This window comes from Zalophus californianus, chromosome 17, assembly GCF_009762305.2.
Source record: "Zalophus californianus isolate mZalCal1 chromosome 17, mZalCal1.pri.v2, whole genome shotgun sequence".
NCBI classification, from domain to species: Eukaryota; Metazoa; Chordata; class Mammalia; order Carnivora; family Otariidae; genus Zalophus; species Zalophus californianus.
In genome coordinates, this window is record NC_045611.1 from 46,469,711 (window position 1) to 46,484,269 (window position 14,559).

General features: G+C 45.9%; 1 protein-coding gene across 2 annotated transcripts in view; it reads right to left on the reverse strand.

Moving 5' to 3' along the window:
- Positions 1-13,523, reverse strand: part of FBXO17 (F-box protein 17) — a 30,508-nt gene extending 16,985 nt beyond the window's left edge. Inside the window, exon 1 of one of the 2 annotated variants that reach the window (XM_027619463.2) lies at positions 13,326-13,523. The gene's annotated coding sequence lies outside the window, so the exon portion shown is untranslated. Of the gene's footprint in view, positions 1-3,584; positions 3,695-13,325 lie in introns of those variants that run through there. The other variant, XM_027619464.2, reaches the window with a different exon arrangement.
- Between the last annotated feature and the right edge of the window lie 1,036 nt (positions 13,524-14,559).

The window sequence follows — 14,559 nt, forward strand, 5'->3', positions numbered from 1 at the left end:
TGTTGGTGTAATATCTTTATTTGGTTTTATTTAAATCTCTGGAATCTTTTGGGCGCCTGGGTGGCTCAGTTGGTTAAGCGACCGCCTTTGGCTCAGATCATGATCCTGGCGTTCCAGGATCGAGTCCCATATTGGGCTCCCTGCTCAGACTCCCGTCTGCTTCTCCCTCTGACCCTCCCCCCTCTCATGTGCTCTCTCTCTCTCATTCTCTCTCTCAAATAAATAAAATCTTTAAAAAAATCTCTGGAATCTTTTGCATCTTGAGATTGTGGTTGATGACTCGATGACTCATTTCATGGTGACTACAGGCCTCAGTCGGTGGACTGTGTGACTTTTGATCTCAGGGTTGTGAGTTCAAGCCCCACGTTGGGTGTAGAGATAACTTAAAAATAAAATCTTTAAAAAAAAATTCTCTGCCAAGAGAATTTCAGGCAGCATTAAAAATTCTAACCGGGCACAGGGCACCTGGGTGGCTCAGTCAGTTAAGCATTTGCCTTTGGCTCAGGTCATGATCCTGGGGTGGAGCCCCACCTTGGGCTCCCTGCTCCGCAGAGAGTCTGCTTCTTCCTCTCCCTCTGCCTCTCCCCCCATCCTGTGCTCTCTCTTGAGCTCTCTCAAATAAATAAATGAAATCCTAAGAAAAAAAAACTATTAAAAAAATTCTAACCAGGCAGAGGTATACCCATTTAGAAAGCATTTTGTTTGTTTCCTGATCTGAGAGCTGTCTATATGTGTGTATTTACTCGTATTCATCTGGCTGCACAGCTTTAGGTACTTTCTGTAAAAGGTTTAGTAAAAACAGTAACAATAAAACTGGGAGTCCACGGAAAGGAACAAAAAAATACGTCCAAAAAGCTCTCCCCAGAGTTCTCAAACAAAATATGGCACTATTCAAAATAAAGGCACCCCTGGAAACGAGTGAGCTAGCTTATCTCTCTCCTCAGCAGTTCCTCAAATTGTGTAGGGCCAGAGACCTTTTTTATAGTGACTGGAAAATTTTGCCCCAAAATATCTCCATGACTCAGTGACGATACCATTGACACGGTGTGTTTGCTGGAATACACGCACAATAACCATTATTTTATGATTTTTTTTTTTCTGGCTCTGGGAATTCCCGGGGCACAGGTCAGCCATTTTCAGGGGCGCTCGAGTCTTGGTGTCAGGCAGTGGTGGGGCGGGGTCATCTGAAGGCCTATTGGCTCCCGCCCCCAGTGCCTGGGTCGGGGAGACTCAGCTGGGGGCGCTGCACAGCTCAGGCTCCCTCCGCAGGCTTTTCTCTCTCTCCCGCTACAGCCCACTTCTGACATGGACCAAATAGTAGAATGTCATCTTCAAGGTTCCTGATTCATTAAATGGTCTTCATTTTATGCGGTGTTTCGACTTTATTGATTTTATGACTTAATTTGTATGGGTTTTCATCTTTATTAATTTTAGCAGTTTTTAGTTGATTTAAAAATGACTTTATTGATTTTATCAGCTAATAGTCTACTAGACTAACTACGGGTCACTCTTACATATTTATCAGCATATGTTTTTACTTGCTGTGATATTGATACCTTTTTGTATTTGAGATGTCATTTCACTAACTTGTTTTGTCTTAAGAACATGGAAGACTGAACAAACTATTACTATGAGGAGTGATACTTCAGGATCAGGCTAAAAAATATGTGGGTATTGTCACTGTCTTTCCTTAAGAGTTAGTGTTTATTCCCTGTATAATTAACTTTCCTGTATGCTCAAAAATTTCCATTTTAGTCACGGGGAGAGAAAAGACCCAACTGTGGAAGATTCAGTATCTGTAAAGCCTATTAGGACCCATCTGTGGAGGGCAAGGAGCCTCTGAGGATTTTCAGGACCTGGGGCTTCTGCCCCCAGCAGGACAGGTGGTGATCAGGAGCTCCCACTAGAGGCAGACGATCTGGGTTCAAATCCCGATTCTGCCTCTTCCTTGGCATCTTGTAGGTAGGCTGCTGACCTCTGAGCCTCAGTTTTCTTGCCTGTAATATGGGGATAACTACTGCTTCTACTTCAAATAGGGCTGCTGCGATATCCCTAAGTCATGCTCAGGACTCAAGGAATAAGACCCAATGGTTATGAAGCAACTAATAAGTTTTCATTCTAAAGATGAGGATTTGATAATCTGAAAGCATTAGAACCTAAGGTGAGATGCCTCTGCCGATTCACTTTGGGGAGGGAGGGAATGGGAGAAGGGAGTGGGCGCTTGTGATGGTCACTGCCCCCTCTAAACTCTGCCAACTCCCCACAGCACCCGCGTTGAACGTGAACTCCTCAGAGAGAATGAGTGAGCAAGCCACAGAGCCAATGCCAATAATACGACTTCCAGTAATACCTCACACTTACACCACAGTGTAAGCTGGGCTATCGCGGTGGGGGATTTAGGGTGCATCTGTGCTGTGTTTGTGCACACGTGTGCATTTTTCTATTTATATTTGTACACGAGCCCTACGTTTCCCAGAATGGGTCCCTTTAAAAAAGAACCCTTATTGATGTATAATTTACATCCAATACAATGCACACGTTTCAAGTGTACAATTTGAGTTATAACTGTATACCACCGTGTAACTATCATGTCAACCTGGATATGGAACATTTCTGTCACTCCAAAAAGTTTACCCCTTCCCTGTCCCTCCTACCCCACCGATTTCCACCCCAGGGCCACCGCTAATCTGCTTTCTATCACTGTAATCATTCTTTTCTAGAATAAATGGAATCTGGAATAAATGGAATCATATAATGTGCCAGTTAGCAATTGACTGCCTTACGGCTCCAAGTTGCCAAGTTTGGCCATTTAAATCTTTTTCTTGTGCCGGCTGACATTTTGAGTTTCTCCAGTAGAGGGAGCCAGAGGAACATTACAGGAAGAAGCGCCCCCCCCCCCCCCCCCCCGCCTTTTTTTTTTTTGGTTCCAACTTCCAGACTTGGTTCCCCCAGGTTCCCCCCACGCCCCGCTCCTGCAGTGTGCAAACCTCTCCAGCGCCCGGCAGTCGGCAGCATCTCGCGGCCAGCACCTTGCTCTGGCACCCACCTCAGGCAGTTTCCTAGTGCCTGGAATAAGACCCTTCCTTGTGAGCTGCCTTCCCTAGTCTCCCAGAGGATGGATTTCTGGCAAGTTCCAGAACGTGAATTTCCATCAAGTTCAAGGTGCAGCATCACAGGGACTCCTTTGCCCTTTGTGAGCCTCCTCCAAGAGTGCTCAAATGAGATCTGGGTCTGGGACTGTCATCTTTCTCAAGCGCTCAATCTTGGACTGTAGAGGCAGTGGCCACTCCTTATGTCTCCTATTTCTGTATTCTTTAGCATTCTCTTTATTTCTTAGCAGCTATTTCCCTGTTATAATTAATAATTCTGTAGAGTAAACATTCTCCCTCCAAATGAGTGTGGTTTCAGTCTCCTGATTGTGGACTCTGATACATATAGTACAGGCTCCTTGTGTCTCTTTCCTTCAGGGTAATATCTGTGCGATCCACCCACGTTGTTGCACGTATCAATCAGGAATTCGATCCTCTTTATTGCTGAGTACTATTCCATTGAGCAGGTAAACCACAAGCTGTTTATCCACTCACCATGATGGACACTGGGTTGTTTCCCCCTTGGGACTACTATGAATAAAGCTGTTGGGGCGCCTGGGTGGCTCAGTCAGTTAAGTGTCTGCCTTCAGCTCAGGTCATGATCCCAGGGTCCTGGAATCGAGCCCCACGTTGGGCTCTCTGCTCAGCAGGGAGCCGGCTTCTCCCTTTCCCTCTGCCTGCCGCTCCCCCTGCTGTGCTTTCTCTCTCTGTCAAATAAATAAATAAAATATAAAAATATAATAAAGCTGCAATGAACATTCATGTACAAGTGTTTGTGTGGACGTACGTTTTCATTTTTCATAACTACCTAGGAGTGAAATTCTTGGACCATATATTAATTGTATATTTCACTTTACAAGAAAACATGCAGTAATTTTTTTCAGCACAGTTGTGCCATTTGTATTCCCATCAACCACGTAGGAGACTTGCTGTTGCTAGCACCTGCTATGTCAACTGTCTTTTTAAATTTTTGACAGAATGGCTTGTTTATCATGCCTTCGGGAGAGTTCCCGCTACCTGACATTTTCCTTATTAATTTTAAGCCTTTGCTCTTGAACTGTGGCACTGCTGTGGTTTCTAACCTGCAACATATAGGTTGCATAAGAATCAGCAGTAAAGCAAGATCAAAATTCTTTGCTCTTTAGAATTGTTTGCATGTTCAAAGATTTGAGTGTGGCTTCCCCTTCAAGGCAGACTGAGCTACTGATAACCAGGGCCTATACTAGCTTTTATTAGTCTTGGGTAGAGTTTTTAAAAATCGGAGAGAGAGAGAGAGAGCGGGCATGCAAGCGTGAGCAGCGGAGGGGCACTGGGAGAGGGAGAAGCAGACTCCTTGCTGGGTGTGGAACTGGACATAGGGCTCGATCTCACAACCCTGAGATCACGACCTGGGCCAAAACCAAGAGTCGGGCGCTCAACTGACTGAACCACCCAGGCGTCCCAGTCTTGGGTAGGTTTTTTTTTTTTTTTTTTTTAAAGATTGTATTTATTTATTTGACAGAGAGAGACACAGCGAGAGAAGGAACACAAGCAGGGGGAGTGAGAGAAGGAGAAGCAGGCTTCCCGCCAAGCAGGGAGCCTGATGCGGGGCTCGATCCCAGGACCCTGGGATCATGACCTGAGCCGAAGGCAGACACTTAACGACTGAGCCACCCAGGCGCCCCTTGGGTAGGTTTTTTAAAAAGACATCCCTTCTGGTGAATGCAGCCCTGGGGTAGCATAGTCCGGCATCAGAACAAGGGCTGGATTTGAGCCCCCACTCACACTGCTGCCCCTGGCTGGCCTCATAATAATAACAGTCATATGTGCCTGGTCCTGTGCTAGAGGCTTGGTAAATAGTATCCCGGGAATACCAAGTTCAAATGCCAACGACACACAGGCAGTATCCTAAATGAGACTGCTGGGTGGAAGAAAACAGGGAGCAGAGAAGGCCGACAAACCAGAGGGTGCAGCTCTAGCCTGAAGGCTGTGCCGATAGTCGCTCTGGCGAATTTCCCGCCAAGTAGGAAGATGGGCCCACTTTGGCCCCACCTTCCGGTTTTTCAAAAGAAACTGGAAATCCCAGTTTTTATGAGAAATCCCCCAAGTTTTCAATGTTAGCAATGCATAAAAGAAGAAAAATGAAAACACAGTATGACCCAGATAAGACAGATCTGCAGACCCAGGAACCGAATGCGCGTGGCCATTTTGTGACTTCTGTCCTAGCTCAGCTGATCTTCACACCGTGAGGAAACTGAGGCCCAGGGAGGCAAAATGACTCACATAAGGCCACATGGCAGTCAGAAGTGGAGTGGGGATTGGACTCTGGGCAGTCTGATCTCCCTCTCAAAGGGTATCCTCTCTAGGGATAGCAAAGGCACGAAAAAGCAAAGTGAACGGAAGGGAGCCCATCAACAAAAAAGAAATCTCACTAGATTTCAGAAAGACAGAAAGCAGACAGAAGTGTCAGGGCTAGGAATGAACTCAAACTGGGGACAAGGGAGTCTCAAGGACCTCCAGAGGCTTTGGACCCACAGCCAGGGGTCCAAAGGGGTGGGGGCAGGCTGGAGTAGGCATACAGGTCAGGAGTGAGAGGGCAGAGTGAGGACAGAGGTTAGTCCATCTTTGAAAGAAACTGGGCCCAGGGGCTCCGTGCTCCCTCTCCTCCCACCTTCATGTTTTGCCACACAGATCTCAGCCTGCCCAACGTGCACACACAAGCAAAACAAAACCATACGGGATGACTGTTCTCTAAAGGAACTGGACGAAGCCTCTGCGATGTGCCCGGGCTGCTGGTGTCCCTGCGTGTAGCCCTTCCCATCCTGGCATCTGGGAGTGAGCTCCCAGCAAAGACTGGCTTTTTCCATGCTAACGCTAATAAGTGTTGTCTCAAAACACAGAGTTGTCAGTCATCCCTTCAACTGGACAAAGCAGCCGACAGGAAAGCAGGGCTATATTTATAATAGCCCTAAATTTCTTATCAGTTACTTTTTAAAAAAAATTTTATTTTCTTAAGTAGTCTCTATAACCAATGTGGAGCTCAAGTTCATGACCCCAAGATCAAGAGTCATGTGCTTTACCACCTGAGCCAGGCAGGTGCCCCGTCATACCAGTGACTTTGAAAAAGTCACCCAGCCCCTTGTTTGTCTGACGATGTGATTGGACAAGCAAGGATCAACAGATGCTTGAAGAAAACTAGCAGCCTGAAAAAGATGTATTAAGGTAAGCAGGCAGAACTATAGTGAACTGACCCCAGAGGAAAGAGCAATTCAGAGGGCCAAAGGAATACATAAGGCTGGCTTTAGGCTTCATAGGGACGTGACGTGCACAGAGACACATGGCCCTGCACTGCAGGGGCTCCATGCTTGTTGTAATGCTCTGCTGTGGCCAGTGAGATATTTTCAATCATTTTTAAACAAGGGGCCTGCATATGCATTTTGCACTGGGCCCTGCAAATTATGTAGCTGGCCCTGGGTATACTTAGATTAGAGAAGATATTCAAAACACAGTAAGCACAGGCTATTATGAAAGGAAGAATATCTTCCAGAAGAAAAAAATTCCCCAAAATAGATTGGATGAGTTAGAAACAGAAAAGTACTTTTCTCAAAAGGGAAAAATTAAAGGGGCACCTGGCTGGCTCAGTCAGTAGAGCATGTGACTCTTGATCTCAGGGTTGTGAGTTTGAGCCCCATGTTGGGTATAGAGATTACTTAAAAAAAAAAAAAAAATCAAAAAAAAAAAAGGGAAAAATTAAAGCTATGACAAACTGCAGGAAAAACAAAAAAACTGCTTAAGAAAGTCATGGTCCAGGGCGCCTGGGTGGCTCAGTTGGTTAAGCGACTGCCTTCGGCTCAGGTCATGATCCTGGAGTCCCGGGATCAAGTCCCGCATCGGGCTCCCTGCTCAGCCGGGAGCCTGCTTCTCCCTCTAACCCTCCCCCACTCTCATGTACTCTCTCTCTCTCTCTCTCTCATTCTCGCTCTCTCAAATAAATAAATAAATCTTTTTTTTAAAAAAAGAAAGTCATGGTCCAAATATGATATACACTAACTCTATCCATGTTATGTCCGTTTGACAAAGTGCAAGAAAAAAGAGTCCATCTGTCCTGGAGACTAGAGGCATTCTCCTTAGATAGACCTGTTTACTGGTTTTCAGAAGAAAAAGATCACATCTCTCTATATATACCTGACATGTAACATTGAGTAAATTTAAGGTGCATGTGTTGATTTGACACATTTATATATTGCAGTGTGGTTACCACTTTAGCATTAGCTAACACCTCTAACCATGTCACTTAATTATCATTTCTTTTTTGTGGTGAGAACATTTAAGATCTGGTCTCTTAGCATAACGATTGTCTTTTCAACATACGATTGATGGGAAATATGCATGCAAAAAAGATGAATTTTGGCCTTTACCTCATACCATATACAAATATTAACTCAAAATAAGCTATACACCTGAATGTAAGAGTTAAAAATCATAAAATTTTTAGAAGAGGGTAGGAGAAAAATCTCATGATCTTGGGTTAAGCAAAGACTTCTTAGCTATAACCCCAAAAGTGTGATCCATGTAAGGAAAAAAATTGATTAATAAAACTGCAAAATTGAAAACTTTTGCACTTCAAAAGACACCACTGAGGAAATGAAAAGAGAAGCTATAGATTGGCAGAATATACCTCCAAATCATATATCTGATAAAGGAATCATATCCAGAATATATAAAGAACACTTAAAATTCAACAGTAAGACAAACAAACCAATTTAAAAATAGAAAAAAAGAATTTGAAAAGACATTTTTGCCAAAGAAGATATACATATGACTAACGAGCGCATGAAAAGATGCTCAACATCATCAGTTATCAAGGAAATGCAAATTAAAATCACAATGAGACACCATCTCATGCCCACCAGACGGCTATTGTTCAAAAGATTGGTGAGTACCTGGAGAAACTGGAACGGCCACATGTTGCTGGTGGGAATGTAAAATGGTACAGCCACTTTGGAAAACAGTTGGTCAGTTTCTTTAAAAGGTGAACATTAAAAAAAAAAAGTTAAACATAAGCTTTCCATGAAACCCAGCAATTTTTACCACTACCAGGAGAAATAAAAATAAAAATAAAAATACATTCATAGCAGCATTATCTATTGGAAACAATCCAAATGTCCATCAACTGGTGAATGGATAAACAAAATGTGGTCTATCCATACAATGGAACACTGTTCAGCAATAAGAAGAATGGAGTCCTGGTACATACTACATGATGAATGAACCCCCAAGTAGAACGCTAAGTGAAAAAAGTCCGACCCAAAAAGCCAATACATATTGTATGATGTATTTATACGAAATGTCCAAAAATGACAATATCTAAAGTTACAGAAAGATTAGTAGTTGCCTGGGGCTGGGCTTGGGAACAGGGAAGTGACCACAAATAGGCACAGGGGATATTTTGGAGATGACAGAAATGCTCCAAAACTAGTGATGTCTGCACAGCCCTGTAAATTCACTAAAAATCACTGAATTGTATACTTTAAAGGGCTGACTTTTATGGTATGTAAATTACGTCTCACTAAAGCTGTCACAAAAACCCTGGAAACTCGACAGTGAAAGCCTGTAAGACTTAAATATGGTAACAGAACAGACTGTAGACGTTATCAACCTTGACACTGTGAAAATAAATGTACAAGTAACAAAAGATGGGAAACGATGGTGGGGGGAGGGGGAGACAGAGATGCTTGGCTCCAAATCCCTCTCTCTATTTCTCTGTCATTTCATTATTACCCCCTCCATGACCCAAGTGCCCTCTTAGGTCATGGCGTGGGTGAAGTGGGAGGTAAAGTTCTTTTGGCTTTTTGGTATATTTTAACTTAAATGCAAGGAAAGAATATGCTTTTTTTTCAACCAACCAACCAACCAACCAGTGCAAACTGTCGCCATAATTTACTTAAAATGCTATCAGCGAGAACTCACCTACAGTCTTGATGGGGGTATAAATTGGTCTAGCCACTGTGGAAATGAGATGGGCATTTTTCTACTGAAGTTGAAAATGTGCCTGTCCCATGACCCAATAATTCGACCCCAGCGCCAGTAAACACGTACTAGAATATTCATGACACGACTGTTTCTAATAGCTCCAGTCTGGAAATGACCCAGATGCCCATCCACTGTAAGATGTATAAGTAAATTAAGGGAGTCACAGAAGGGTACGCTAACATAGCAATAAATAGGAGTTAACATCAGCCACCCACAACGACATGGATGAACCTCCAAAGCTTCATTTGGGATGAAAGATGCTGAACACAAGGCACCTAGGGTGTTAGTCCTAGGACAACCCTACAGCCTGAGCTGCCTGGGGCAGTCCCAGGGTAATTAGGGTAATTAGCCGCCCCTATTGCTTCCAAAATTTCCTGGTTTGGATGGTAAATTATCTACTCAATACCAATGGCACGACTCTTAGAAAGTTCACAAACAGGCTAAACGAATCAAATATTGTTTATAGGTGTACAAATAGGTACTAAACCATAGAAAGAAGAGCAAAATAGGAAAATGAGTATCATAAAAGTCAGGGTGGTTGTTCCCCACCGACGGAGGGCTATTAACCAGATGCACCCAGGGAGGCTTTTGGGGCTGACAATGTCCTTGTGGTTGACCTGGGCCCTGGTTACATATTTCACAATTCTTTGTTAAATGGTACATCTGTTTTATATACTTTCCTGTCTGGACGGACGTTCTATTTTGTAATCTGAAAAATATTAATGCTATCGATAAACACCACTGATGTTATTGAACCCAAGAAGGAAAGTCTCATTGCATCTTAGCACAAGTTACAGTTCACATTTGCCGAGGGCTTTCTTTGTGCAAGGCACTCTGGAAAATTCTTTCTGTGCATCATCTCATTCCCAGGAGGCAGCAGTGATATTTCTGGGTGAGAAGCATCACAAGGAGAGCAAGGGACATTGCTTTTGGGAATTGCTGGTGACAGGCCATGGGAGGGGGCCCTGGGGAGAGGTGAATGTTGCAGGTTCTCTATGGTCAGTCAGCCCTGGCTCAGTCCCACCCCAAACTCTTGTTCATGACCCTGGGGAACTGGCCTTCCCTCTCTGAGTGGAATTTCCTCTCCTTAAAATGAGAAATGTACAGGTACACAACCCCTCTCTCCAGTCCCTAAATCCAAAAGCTCTGAAATCTGAATCTTTCCCAGACCCATCTGGTGGCAGAACTGGGTCAAACTGGGGCACCTGGGTGGCTCAGTTGGTTAAGCGACCGCCTTTGGCTCCGGTCATGATCCTGGAGTCCCGGGATCGAGTCCCACATCGGGCTCCCTGCTCAGCGGGGAGTCTGCTTCTCCCTCTGATCCTCCCCCCTCTCATATTCTCTCTCTCTCTCTCATTCTCTCTCTCAAATAAAATAAATAAAATCTTTAAAAAAAAAAAGAACTGGGTCAAACTGATGTGAGATTTGATTATCCCATTGATTACGAACATGCATTTCACTGAAGAAAATACCAGTGTATTTGATTACACGGCGCTCCCCAGCCCTACTAGGGGTCTTCTGTAATGTTCAGAATGGGTTCCCCATTACTTGCCTCACATTCAGAAAGTCTAACATCTGGGCCCCAAAGTTTTAGATAAGACAATGCAGACTTTTAATGATTCCCACCTTTTTGGGGTTACAGGAAAATTAAGCGCGATCAAGTCCTGGCCCCGGACATCATTAGTTACTATGTTTGTAGATCACGTCCAGCTGTGGGATTGGAGCACACACCTCACCTCCCTGTCAGAATCATGCTGTCATTGAAACCCAACTACAGGAATGGGGGCACAGGGAACCGGTGCCTAGGAAGTCAGGACCAAACACAGCAGGGCAAAAAATGACCAATGTCAAGATCAGAGCCATTGGGTGAATTTTAAAAAGGAAAAAAAAATGCCCAGTTCAAAATCTATCTCAGGGTGCCTGGGTGGCTCAGTCAGTAGAGCGCCGACTCTTGATCTCAGGTCTTGATCTTAGGGTTGTGAGCTCAAGTCCCGTGTTGGGCATGGGCCTACATAAAAAAAAAAAAAAAATCTCTCTCTAAGAAAAAAAGAGTAGAAGGAAGGGCCCAACTGTGGTTACGATGTTAGCTAACATAGCACACTACGGTAGTTGAGAAAAATCCTTCACAAACTAATAGCTGTGGTTAATGGCCCACAATTGCTCTACACATGCATCGAGGGCTTTGCAAAATCTCACAGAAGTATCACAAACAGCTCCATAAGGGAGGTACCATTTTTCAGCTGGGGAAACTGAGGCTTGGAGAAGTGGAGCCATGGACCCAAGGTCACCTGACACCCAAGCGGCAGAGCTGGGATGTGAACCTGGGTGTGGAGGACCCCAGAGTTCCTACCGCTGTGTGGATCTTGATCTCCTTAGTTTCTACCTGTCTTACTTGATTTTCCACAAATTTTACCATAAAAGTTTCATCACATGGAAAAGTTGAAAGAATGGTAAAATGAACATCTTTATGTTCCACGTTTTGCCATATTTGCTTTCTGTCCTTTGATGAATTCTTAAATACTTCAACGGGCATCTTCTAAGAAAGAATAAGGGGTAATGAACACTGGGTGTTATATACAACTGGTGAATCACTAAATTCTACCCAGTAGAACCCAGTAATACACTACATGTTAACTAAATTGAATTTAAATAAAAAATTAAGAAAAGAAGGAATAAGGGGTCACTAGAGGTCTACACTACCACTGAACGCCATTACTTAAGAGAAATTCATTCTGCTATCTAATATTCAGTCCGCAAACAATTTCCCCCATTGTCTCAAAAAGGTCTTTTGTAGCGGTTTCTGACAAAATTGGGGACTCACATACTGCTAGGGGTGGTCATGGCCCCCTAATCCCTTTTAGTTTAAAACACTAACTGTCCTGTCCATTTTCTTAAAGAGACAGTGCTTCTGTAATAGGGGGAAAAAAGGTAGATTCATTTCTATTTGATTTGCGAACCACATATATGACTTGATTGGATGAAAAATTAGTATTTAAATAAATATAAAAACTTTATTTAAAAAAATTATTAAAGCAGATTCCTCAGCCAGGCCTCACAAAATGGGGAGTCAATAGATCCTATAAATATTTAGTGGAACAAGGAACACGTTTAAAAGGGTGGGTTTTTTTTTTGTTTTTTTGTTTTGTTTTTTGATGTTACAAAAGCAGCCAATAGAGAAACAACAAGGAATGTGTGATTATCCAGGGAGGAGGGAACTTGGACACTAGTAAAGCTGTCCCTATTTTTAGCAAGGGATTACTGGACATTGTCTAAAAGTTGACAAAATAAGAAATCATCCCAGAATTTGCTTTAAAGATCTGGAAGTGACTACCAGAAAAATAAAAAAGGAGCAAAGGTTTTAAACGACGCACCACAGATCACAAGTTACTTTTGGCATTTCTGAAAAGTCATTTAATTACATAAAATTTTAACTGACTGTGGGGCCGGGGGCTGCTTTTTCAAGGGCTGTGCTTGATGCAAAGCTTTGTCTGCCTTATTAGTCTTTTGTTCTTGTGTCATACCGGGGCACTTAAAAAATTATTTATTGTAAAAGTAGGTTCCTAATACCGCAGTCTTTCCAAATTGTTAGTTACCAGATGCTATCTAAAGTTGAAGGATCCAGATTGAAAGAACAAGATACGGGGCGTTACAAGAGTATTACTCAACACTTGCAAAAGTTAACTTAGAAGAACAAAATTTAAATTGGGAAGAGCGGCCGCAGCTAAAAACAAACTTGCTAAATCAAGAACCAGTGTTCGGAGACTTCTGATTCACCGATTTTGCGAAGGGGCCGTCAGCCAGAAGAGACACAAACCAGAACTGGTAAAAAGTGGTCTGGCCTTTCGGGGGCTGCTGTGTACACGTGTTGATCGGGTACATTTGGCCGGGGTGGGGCGGGGGGAGATTTATCCCAGGGTGGCCTCCGCCGAGGGGCAACGGGGTGGAAGGCGTGGGCGTCAGAGGACCCGTTTTAAAAGCAAAGCCCTTTCGGTACCACCTGGGGCTTTTCAAACGTTTGCGTGGCTCTGGACTTAAAGGGGCGCAGTGGGCTGGCGCAGCCTAGGACCCCGGCAGGGCCCAGGGAGCGGGGCTGGGGCGCAGGACTCCCTGGGATCCTCCCCTCCAGGCAGGGTCTAGGGCGGAAGTCCTTCCCGGGGCTCCCTGGCTGGGAGTGGGGACGGGACACGGGTCCCGACCTGCATCCCTACCTGTCCCGGCGCTCACCTGGCGGCCCGCTCGGAGGCGGCGGCGGGCTAAGATCCCTTTCCCCACCCAGCTCGGGGAGGCAGTCGGGGGGCTCCCTGGGATCCGCCACGCCCAGGGAGCCCCGGGACCGGCGGTCTGGGCAGTCGGTCCTCTGCGGGGGTGGGGGTGACGGCCGAAGGCGGGCGCGGGGGCCGACGGCTGGGAGATCGGCCGGCGGGCGGCTGCGGCGGGCGGGAGCGAGGCAGGGGCGGGATCCGCGAGGCGGCCGGCGCCGGGGGAGGGCCCAGCTGCCGCGAGGCCGGCGGGGAGGAGACGCAGCCCCCGCGCTCCGGGATCCCGGGGCCCGCCTCTTGGAGAGCCTACACTTGGCCCACGTGGGTACCTGCTGCCGGGAGCCCTGCCATCTGCCACCCCGGTCCCGGTGCCGACCCCAGCCACCTCCGCCGGGCGAGGTCCACCTCCCCGAGAGTCTCCGCCGTGGGCCTGGTTCCCCCTGCCTCCTCCCCCCACATCTTGTCTCCTTCTCATTCCGGCCTCCTGCCTGCAACCGCCTTCGCCATTCGAAAAGTCTCTCCCACCATCTGGCCAGTGCTGTAAATGGCTTAGCTGTGACTCCGACCCTGGGCCTGGTTTGAAACACTGGATCAAGTGCCCATCCATAGGGATTCTCTCGCATTTGCACCGTGTCCCCAGCGTAGAGTCTCAGAAGCCTGGCTCTGTTCTTGAGTGGACCCTCTCTCCCACACACACTTCTCTTGGGCAGCGACAACCCGTGTGTCCCTGCTTTAGAAACCCACCCGCTCCCCTAAACTGTAGACAAACGAATTAATCCGAGGTTCAGCACCAGTAAGGATGGGGCCCCGACCCATTTCTCTCATGACCTCTTGGGCCGCCCCAGTTCCTTCCGATTGCCCTGGATCGCCCAAGGGACCTCAAGAGCTTGACCTGGCCCATCCCAGACTTCTGAACGCCAGGCCTTGCTCGTACTAATAAACCGTTGCCTGTCCCCGTTACCCCAGCGCTCGCTCCTAGCAGGCACTGTGCTAAATGCTTTCTATGCGTGACCCCAAGGACGCCTCTCACGAGAAACTGAGGCCCAGACTTGCACGCATTGCAAGTCTCTTGTTTGGGGGTCACACGACAGGCAAGGCTCGGAGCATGGGTTCCCCAGGTCCCCTCTGCTAGGAGCTTCAGCGAAGCACCACAGCGCCATCGTGAGGAAGGCGCGAGGTCCTGCGCTTGCAGCGCCGAA